The 10,373-nt window shown below is 42.3% G+C and overlaps 1 protein-coding gene across 3 annotated transcripts in view; it reads left to right on the top strand.

Annotated features, from left to right (window-relative positions):
- The first annotated feature begins 8,235 nt into the window (after nucleotides 1–8,235).
- Nucleotides 8,236–10,373, top strand: part of SLC35G2 (solute carrier family 35 member G2) — a 39,586-nt gene continuing 37,448 nt past the window's right edge. The window contains exon 1 of one of the 3 annotated variants that reach the window (XM_054504403.2): nucleotides 8,236–8,466. The gene's annotated coding sequence lies outside the window, so the exon portion shown is untranslated. The remainder of the gene's footprint in view (nucleotides 8,467–10,373) is intronic. The other 2 variants (XM_045903716.3, XM_045903714.3) reach the window with 2 other exon arrangements.

Genomic DNA, 10,373 nt, shown 5'->3' with positions numbered 1-10,373 from the left:
TTGCAGTTCAGTCCACATAGCCTCTTGAGGCTGTACATGAAGACTCCTTAGAGGAGAGTCAGGACCCACCATAGGAACTTGTCCTTCATGATCCTGATCACTCTGCAGCCCCCTATCTGCACTACATCTCTTCCTTAATCCCATTCAGCCTGAAGGAGTATTTCTTTGTGATCTTTCCTGCTCTAGAAAAGCAGGAGCTGATAACTTCTCATTCAGGAACTGTTAAAAACAAAATGGATTTCTTAGAAAATTTTAGAATGCTGGAGGTGAAAAGAGTTTAGAGAACGTCAAGTTTAACCCTGCTATTTTAGAGTTGAGGAACTGGTAGGTCCAGAGGGGTTAATTGATTTGTTCAAGCAAACAGCTGCCGAGGAGCAGAGCTAACAATAGAATTCAAGTCTACCATCCTCTAGTCAGGAGTCCTGCCCAGCACCACCTGCTGTGTGGGCAGATGGCCAGTCTGTGCGTCCACATCTCCTTAAAGATCATTAAAGTGGTTCATAAACCACCTTACAGCTGAAGCACAGTTTGCTCTAATTTTTATCACATTGATTATTTCTACACATAATATGTAATATATGGGTCTCTCTGCTTAGATTTGATTGTGAAAACACTCACAAACAAAAGGAGGAGGGGGGTCTGCTGGAAGGTGAGGGTCACCAAGGCTAGGCCCAGTGGAAATACTAGGGGTAGAGGTGGCTTACCCTGGCTTCCTACTTTTGCCCCTCTGTCAGCTCACCCCTCTAGTCCCTCTCTAAACACAAAGAACAACAGCAAACTGCCACTACACTTCCTTTTCTCTCTTCTGAGAAATATATGCAAAATAACTTCTTTTCTCTCTTCACTAATCCTCAAAGAATTTTTCATTTTAAAACTTGAGGTGTGATTGCTTACAACAGGTATTTAAAATATATGTGATAACGATCAATGGGAAGCCAGGCGACCCACCTATACCTTCAGTACTTCCATGGGGCCTAGCCTTGGTGACTCCCTCCTCCCAGCAGACCCACTCCTTTTGTTTGTGAGGGTGTGCACGTCAAATCTAAGCAGAGACCCATACAATATATATTTTTATTAATATGTTACATATATCAATAAACATATGTTTATTATACATTAATATATAAAATAAATAATATATATTATATATTATAATAATATATTACATATATTTTTATATGTAATAATAATCAATGTGATAAAAATTAGAGTAAACTCTGTTTGGGCTGTAAGGTGGTTTATGAACCATTTAATGATCATTAAAGAGACGTGGACACACAGACTGGCAGCCTGCACACACGACAGGTGGTGCTGGGTGCTGGCTCCTGATTAGGAACCACCCAGGTTTCAGACCAAGGCCTAGGGCAAGAACAGAAACTGATGGGAGAAGTGGCCCAGGACTCCCAGGAGATAGGTGGGTTTGGGTGTATGAAGTGCAGACCCTAGGATATTATTTAGAAAGAAATTTCCCAGAACAAGAATCAGGAGTCAGAAATGATCTGTACTGAGAGGAAGAGTTGCTAAGATTAAGTTATGTCTGTTCTGCATTTTAAAAAATATTTTGTTCAATAAGTACTTGTTGAGCAGCAGGTCGAATCAGATCTGGAAGATATCATTGGTAGTGGACATTGCTGTCTTTGGCCACTCAACACACATTCCCCCTTTTCTTGGTAATAGTATCTAATGTTTATTCCTATGGTCCACAGGCTTCAGGGGGACTTGACGCATTGCTTTTCTGCTTTAGGAATGGGATATAAGATATGGGATATGGTGTGTATCTTAAGGTAATAAACACAGGTGCAATCAGACTAAGATGAGGACTTTGGCTCAGCAAGTTGGACAAGGAAAGTGCTCTTCCTCCTTTCACGTGAACAGGGAACCATATGGGTCCTGGCATCTCTGCTGGTCATCTTGAAACTTCAAGGGGAGAAGGCTGTCAAATAGAGCCAATGATGAAGATGTGGATTTGAGAAAGTGAGAAACTGGGACCTGACTCCATCATTTCAGCATTTGGATTAAGTCTGGCCTGAAACTCCAGACTGTTCAGCTACATGAGCAATTATATTCCCTTTTGCCCAAATCATCTGTTTTACTTAATTTAAAAGAATATACCCAATACTCTTTTAATTTTTTTCTTTTTCTTTTTCTTTTTTTTTTTTGCATTTCTATGTTTATGACCTCTCTAGTCAGCCAAAGGTATCTACCAACTATGAGGGCGGGGAGGATTAGGATTCTTAAAAAAGGAATTTAATGAGAAAAAAAAAAAGAGTCAAAGTTCGATTTTCTACTTGAGTGCACAAAAGAGAAGAAAGAGAGAGAGAAAGTGGGAGTAAGCAGGCAGACTCTTGTATTGTGACTTTAACCTTCCTGGCAGAAATTCCAGTATGGCTATTATTAAATAGACTGTGGAGAAAGCTGAAAGTAGAGGGGCTTGGGTTCTACACTCTATTTCAAAATGTGGGAGCAGAAGGCTTCACAGGGTGGCTCTGCACCAACATAGGATGATGAAAACAGAGTGAAATCCAAATACAGTGTGACATAGACAAGATAGAGAGAGAGCTAAGTTGACACTGTGACTCTATTGATACTCCTATAAGGTATGGAAGGTATCTAGAGGTTCCTGCAAGCACTGTGAGGGATACAGAAAGTAGCTGATGGTGCTAGTTGGTCCGGCTAGAGGGTTGTCATGGTAGCAGCAAAGTAACCTTGTAGCCGAAAGCTTCAGGCAAATTACCTGGTTGGGTGTTCTCTGGGGGTCATAGTGAGACATCATGGGGATCCATAGTGCCAGTGAGAACCAAGTAGGGCCAAAGATAATCTTCCCTGTTGCATCTGCTTGCTCTCCCTATTGGCGATTCCTCCTGTAATTTTTTATTTTTGGTTTGGCATTAAGTATACTCACATTGTTGTGCAACCATCAACACTCCATTTCCAGAACTTTTTATCTTCCCCAACTGAAATTCTGTACCCCTTAAATATTAAGTCCCCATTCTCCCACCCACCCTGCCCCTGGTACTGCCACTCTATTTTCAGTCTCTATAAATTCGACTACCCTAGGTACCTCATGTAAGTAGATTCATGCCGTATTTGTCCTTTGTGACTGGTTTATTTTACTTAGCCTAATGTCCTTAGGGTTCTTCCATGTTGTAGCAAGGATCAGAATTTCCTTCCTTGTGCTACTACCACACTGTTTTGATTACTGTAGCTTTGTGGTAAGTTTTGAAATTAGGATATATGAGACCTCCAATTTTGTTCTTCATTTTCAAGATTGTTTTGGTTATTCAGGATTTCTTAAGTTTCCTGTGCGTCCACATCTCCTTATTTCTACACATAATATGTAATATATTGAATTTATATATATATAAATATATATATATTTATAAATATATATATATTTATATATATAAATATAATGAATTTTAGGATGGATTTTTCTATTTCTGCAAAAACATCATTGAGATTTTGGTAGGGATTGCATTGAATTTGTAGATCACTTTGGGTTGTATTGACATCTTAGTAAATTTAAGTCTTATAGTCCATGGACATGGGATGTCTTTCCATTTATTTGTGTCTTTAATTTCTTTCAGCAATGTTTTATAATTTTTAGTGTATAAACCTTTTGTCTTAACTGTTGTTTAGTCTTAACGATTTTATTCTTTTTGAAGCTATTGTAAGTAGAGTTGTTTTCTTAACTTTCTTTTTTAGATTGTTCATTGTTAGTATATAGAAATGCAACTGATTTTTAAACATTCGTTCTGCATCCTTCAATTTTGCCAATTCATTTATTAGTTCTAACAGTTTTCTTTGGTAGAGTATTTAAGGTTTTATACATATAAACTCATGTTGTCTGTGACCAGAAATCATTTTACTTCTTCCTTTCCAATTTGGATACTGTTTCTTTTTCTTGCCTAATTGCTCTGGCTAAAACTTGTAGTATCATGCTGAATAGAAGTGGTGACAGTGGGCATCCTTGTCTTATTCCTGAGGGAAAGCTTTCAGTCTTTTACCATTGAGTATAATGTTAACTGTGGGTTTTCATATATGGCCCTTATTATGTTGAGATAGTTTCCTCCTATTCCTAGTTTGTTGGTTTTTTTTTTTTTATCATGAATGTAATTTTGTATTTTTTTAAAAGATTTTATTTATTTATTTGACAGAGAGAGAGACAGTGAAAGAGGGAACACAAGCAGGGGGAGAAGCAGAGGGAGAAGCAGACTCCCTGCCGAGCAGGGAGCCGGGGCTCGATCCCAGGACCCTGGGATCATGACCTGAGCCAAAGGCAGACGCTTAATGACTGAGCCACCCAGGCGCCCCTACAATTTTGCATTTTTAATAATCAGAAATTTTAACACAAAAAAAATCAAGATTTCTACCCCCATTTAAAAAATCTTAAAATCTTTTAACACTGAATTTACATTTCCTTATGGTCTCTGAAGCTGAATTAGCAACTCTTCTCCTATACAGCATGTTCTTCAGACATACCCACCATCTAGACTTTTCCACTCATTTTACATATCTAGAAGGATTTACTTTTTGACCTCTGTTATCATAATAGCAAACATTCATTTAGTGCTTATGGGTGCCTGACACTGTCCTAAGCCTTTTGCATGTATTAATGAATTTAATCCATACAATAGCCCTGTGTAGTAATTATTATCCCCTTACCTGATAAAAATCTGAAGCACAGAGCTAGTAAGTGGTGAAGTGAAAAAATGTGGTACTAGAGTAGTAAATAGTAGTGAACAAAGAATTGATTGGGGAAAAACAGATAGCTGTGCTTAATGGTTGGTGCCTTTCATTTTATACATAATTTGAAGACCAAGGCAAGTGCTTATACTTTGTGATAGCAAGTTGCCTCACTTATTTCAAGATATGTGGTGATGTGCCAGGTACCTGAGGCTGATAAAAGTCTGAAAGCTCCTAAAATAGGGTGTTACTCTGTGCCTTCCTGTATGGGTATACAAACTAAATCTTAGTTGTTTAGGCCAAAGTGCTACAAGTACTGAGCTTTATGTCTGATTATGAGAGTTAAGTTGTAGTGGTGCTGATGGGAGAAGCAAGTATTTCCACAATGGTAATCAGAAACTCTAGGAACTTCTTTGGGCTTTAAGGGATCTGAATTGTTTTCTCAGATTAAAAATGGGCCTTTTTACTCACATAAAAGCTGTGTGTATATGGAAACTCAGAACAAAATACATTAAAAAATCTTTTTTGGGGCGCCTGGGTGGCTCAGTCGGTTAAGTGGCTGCCTTCGGAGTCCTGGGATCAAGCCCTGCGTCAGGCTCCTTGCTCAGCGGAGAGCCTGCTTCTCCCTCTCCCTCTGCCTGCCACTCCCCCTGCTTGTGCTCTCTCTCTCTCTGTCAAATAAATAAATAAAATCTTAAAAAAAAAAACTTTTCTGGTACCTCTTTCTATAGGAACAGCAAGACATTACACTTTATTTTTTAGGTTGAAAGAACATTTCAGCTACTTTCTTCTGTCAACATGATGTCATTTTCAAAAGAAGCACTTGTCTAATATAAAAAAAATTGAAAAACAATATGAATCTTAACTGAAGTTTCTTTGAGAGATACATGTAGTATACATGTCCTTTTTTCACCTGCTCATCACTATATGATTTTTTCTGATAACAGAACCTTGATTTTCCTTTGGAGAACAAGCTGTCCCACATTCTTTGTCCCCAGACTAAGGCATCTGGTTGGTGTATGATCCAGAATTTGCTAATGAGACATAATCCCAAGATTTTATTGGGACTACATGGAAGTAAATGCTCTTTTTTCTACTGGAATGGTCAGCTATAAGGATGACATAAATTGAACACTGGAGAAAGGTGGGCAGGTAGGAAGAAATCACTAAATGAGAATAAACTCTTTGAGTCAAAGTGAATAGAGACCATATCCTGATGACATTGTTTGTACTTTGGATCCAGCCATACCTGAAGCATCTATCCAGATTTGGATTTTTCAATTATTAAGCTACAAATATTCCTTTTCTTAAGTCAGTTTGAGTTTTTGACACTTGCAAGAAAAATCCCTCAATGAACAAAAGAACTCCATTTATTACCTATAACAAAACATCTAAAAATCCTTTCCCCTGTTTCTCAGTGTCTCTCAGTGTCATTCAGAATGGCAGCTATGCTAACTCCCTAGTCTTACTCTCTCAAATCTCTCAGAAACCTTCTCTCCTAAACTTGGCTCACTCTACATCTTTGTTTTTCTCGCTTCCAGACTCAAAACTTTTCTGGCTCTCTTCCCCCAACCCCTTCTTCCGAGAGAAACATAAAATCTGGCTGAGTTTTGTAGCCTTCTGAGGCTCCTCTGCTTCTGTACCTCTTTTCCTTATCTAGATCAGTGCAATTAATGCCCAGGCTGTTTTCTGAACAACAAAGGAGCCTTTCTCTTCAAAAGGGTGAAAGACTGAAAATACATGTTAAATTTTCTGTTCTGGTGTCATTTGTATTCAGTACAAATAGTGTGTTTGCTTGAATGTTAATTCTGTTTGCAAACAGCTACTCCTAGGGTTCCCTTTGGTTAAGTTTTGCTACAATAGTGCCTTGTTTTGCTTTGTCTGTTTGGTTTTTGAAGGGGAGTGGGGAAAGAAACTAGTTAAACCAATCTGATTGTTTTTACAAGCCAGAGTAATGGTTAGGTCCAAGCTGATATGGAGTGCTAGGGTTACTCTATTGCCATTTATATACCCCCCTCCCCCCCTGCCGCTTTGGGAATATTCTTTGGGTTTTCTACAGAAACAGCCAGAGACTCTCATCGACAACTGCTTCACTCAGCAACTCCTTCATAAACACATTTTTCAGACACTGTGCCTAGGGCTCTTTTAAGTGTCCTAAGAATATTGACTCATTCAAAAGCAGCCCAGCTGCAGTTGGGAAAGCACCAGCACTTGCTCCATAAAGATCTAGATTGTCTCTTTACATCAAGAGGCATCCAAAAGTTCTATTATGCTGGACACTCAGATGATCTCTAGCTCCTTTGTGAACACACTGGTTACAAGGGGTCTGAATTCCTTTCTTGAGTCTATTCAAACTGTCACTCACACTGGGGAACCCATCGGGGAGACCACCTTGTATGATTGGCTGCCTAGAGCCCAGGGAACTGTCAAGATGACTTTGGGAGACATCTCACCTTTTAAAAGCCCCATTTTTCTTTCACATTTTTTGTTTTGTTTTCTCATGAATTTTCCCAACCACAGTGAAGTAAAATCTATTATAGTGTCCTGGAATGGTAGGAAAAAGATGGTACGGAAAAGATGTCATGGTACACCCAGGGGGTGGTTGAGGAGAATTTAAGGAAGGTACTTTTTAAAAGAAGTGGGAAGGGTTAAAGGAAACTTCTGTGAGCCATTACCAGCCCCATTCCTGAGGGGGCAAGGGCAGTGTGAGTGGTACAGAACCAGAGAGAACTATAGGAGAGGACCGCAGGATTGGAGTAATGGCTTCCAGATAAAGAATATAGCCACTGCTAACAGAGCTGGCCCTGGGTGGACACAGGGGGAGGTCCTGAATACTATCCTGCCTTGCGATCTCCTGCAGATGCCTCCCATTGGCCAAAACCAAGTGAAAGTCATAGAACAACTAATGTAGTCCATAAAGGTCAGCCCTGAGTCAGAGCAAGGTGGAGAGTGGATCTGGAGAGACAGAAGAAAAACCAGCAGTCACATTCTATCTTTTCCCACAGCTAGCACCTTGGTTCAGGCCTCGCTCTTTCTTACCTGGCCTAGGGAAGTAACAGCCTCCCTGCCTGTCCTCTTGACCTATCTAGACCATTGCTTTTATGACCAGTTCTGTTTCCAAGAGACTATATTCATTCAGTAGGGGATTGCGGTATATAAACCTGAGTCCAGGAACCAGCTCTGCAATGTCAAGACCCCTCCGTCAGAGATTTCCTCGGTAAAATGTCAGGTGGACTTGGGGATGCCCAAAGCCCTTCCCCAGCCACGATTTACGGACGCAAGACATATTTTTAAATATCGAGGCATCGACTTGCGACTTTTAAACACGAACAGACCGCTTGAAATGGACTGAAGCTGCCTCCCTGCCCCCTTCCAGAAGACCACGTCACCCTGGCTGACAATCAATTGCTTCAATCCTGCTGTCTCCAAAGGGCGTAGGCTAAAGGGGTCCGGGGCAGGCAGTTTCCTGGAGCGTTAGACCCTCCCATCGCGCGGGTAGGGGGAAGTCGCTCGGCTCAGGCACAAATCCTGGGCGTCCCTGGCCGTCTTCGACGCTGGCCGGGGCAGCGCTGGGGGGCGGGCAGCAGAGAGCGCAGGCGCAGTGTCCGCACCCGCTGCGCCCCCTCCACGCCCCGCCTGGCGGCCTCAGCAGCCCTGGCCGCGTTTTTCCTGGCGAAGCGCACGGCGGCCGCAGTCGCGGTAGAGGCTGGACTAGGCGCGCGGTAGCGGGCATTCCCTGCCGCGGAGCGCCGCGCGCACCTTCCTCGCCGTGACACACAGGTAACCGGGCCCCGGAGTCAGGCGGCAGCGGCAGACTGGCACCTTGTCGCTGCCTGTCGGGCCGCCCCACCCGAAAGGAGTGAGAGCCGACCCCGAACCCCACATAGCCACTTTTAGCCGTGGCACCTAAGGGGCAGAGCCCCTCTTTTGGGGTTGGGTGGGGGCCCGGGGCGAAGCACCCCGCCCCCTTCACAAACCTTCGTAGGGGGCTCTGTTGGACGTCAGAAGGGCCGCGGTCCCCGCAGTTCCCTGCACTGCTTTCCTGGAGAACCGGGACACTGGGTCAGCAGGGTTAGCATCAACTAGGGCCCCTGCGCCCCCGTTTTCTGCCACCATAGCACCTATAGGCCTTTCCCCAGCCTCCATGATAAAGGCTAGGGTTGTTGCTTTCCTCTGGCCCAGGAGCCCACCCAAACAAGGGTGAATCCCTGCAGCGTCATGAGAACGGTTTCAAATCCAAACTTTAAAAATTGCTGGTTTTAGAAACAGCCGAGAGTTAGTATTTTTCTTTCTTATGTCTATGACTCTTGTACGCCCGTCTATATGGGTTGAGATTTTCATGGAGAATAAATGCTTTGTAGAAATTTTTCCTCGACGAAAGCCGGGGGCAAGGAGTAGTGGTGGAAGGGCCGATTATTGCCAGGTGTGTTGGCTAGAGGCGCAGGGCAAGTGCACTCAGCTTCCCCAGGCCTGGGGAGGGAAACAGGAACTCTCCCTGACCGGTCTCTGGGCGCTGAAGAGTTTCTACACTGTGTGCTCCCCTTTGGACTCTTATGGGAGGAGGAAGGGGATGGAAGGGTCGCGCGGACCAGCTGGAAGGAGACTCGTGTTGGGGCGAGTGGGGCCCTGCATCTCCGTCCATTCTTTCGCCGGGCTTGGCGAAGAGCGAGATGGAAAGATTGCGTCCGAGTAACGACTGAGGGTCCGGAGATAGCACTGGGTGGAGACGGTTGGGGGCGGCATGAGAGAGGCAGTTTCCGAGGGCAATTCCGCCTGAAATGATTTTGATTGGGGTTGCCCGTGTCCTTGGTGCTGAAGTAAGTGCCTAAAGCGCCTTCGTAGGTTCACTTCCCCGGCTGGGGCCTGCCTTGCCCTTCTGCCCTGAACCTTTGCCAAAAATGGCCCATCTCCAAAGCAGGTGCCAGAATAGAGCCTGCCAGACACTGAAAACCTTTGTAGATGGGTTAGGTGCTAGTTTACTGAAGATAAGGTGAAGGAAAATGTAGCTCCCCTTGGGGGTGCAAATAAAGCATATATATAATAGGTTTGATTACCTACATGCAAGTACTCACGGTGAGAAACATAAACTCTCATGTATACATCTAGGATACATGTATGTGTATATGCACACAAATATAATTTACATGTAAATACACTCATCCGTTTTCAACACCATCATGTGCTAAAAGTTACACTTTTTTCCAGAACTTATTTGTAATTCATCTTTTTTTTTTTGGACACCTCTGGTTTTTCTGAACTCTTCAGAACCATTCATTTTCACAATCATCTGTTCCAAAGCCACAGAACCTGTGGATTAAAGTGTTTGGTATTATGCTGAGCAATTAAGTGTTTATACATATTTTAATATGTATAAAGGAAGGAAGTTTAAACAGAAAGAATTAATGAAAAATTTAAAGAGAACAATATGTAGATAACAATCTTATAGAAAGTTATAATCTGAAGAAAATATGACTAAGATATATCATAATGCCGGTAGTTTCAAATATACTGGTGGTATATGGTTTGTGGACTCCTTAAAGATTACATATGTATTTTTCAAAACATTAATATCTATGGCTTTTCTCTCATAAAGTGTATGCTCATCGTAAGAAATTTAGGTAATAGAGGAATGCATAAAACCAGAGAAAACCATTGTAAATAGATTTTCTTTTAGGGGAACATACATG

The sequence above is a fragment of the Mirounga angustirostris genome, unplaced genomic scaffold, assembly GCF_029215605.1.
Source record: "Mirounga angustirostris isolate CCGP_5_RB_7025 unplaced genomic scaffold, mMirAng1.0.hap1 SCAF_1, whole genome shotgun sequence".
In the NCBI taxonomy this organism is placed as follows: domain Eukaryota; kingdom Metazoa; phylum Chordata; class Mammalia; order Carnivora; family Phocidae; genus Mirounga; species Mirounga angustirostris.
Note: the sequence above shows the minus strand (reverse complement) of the source record. Positions and strands in the feature narration are given on the sequence as shown.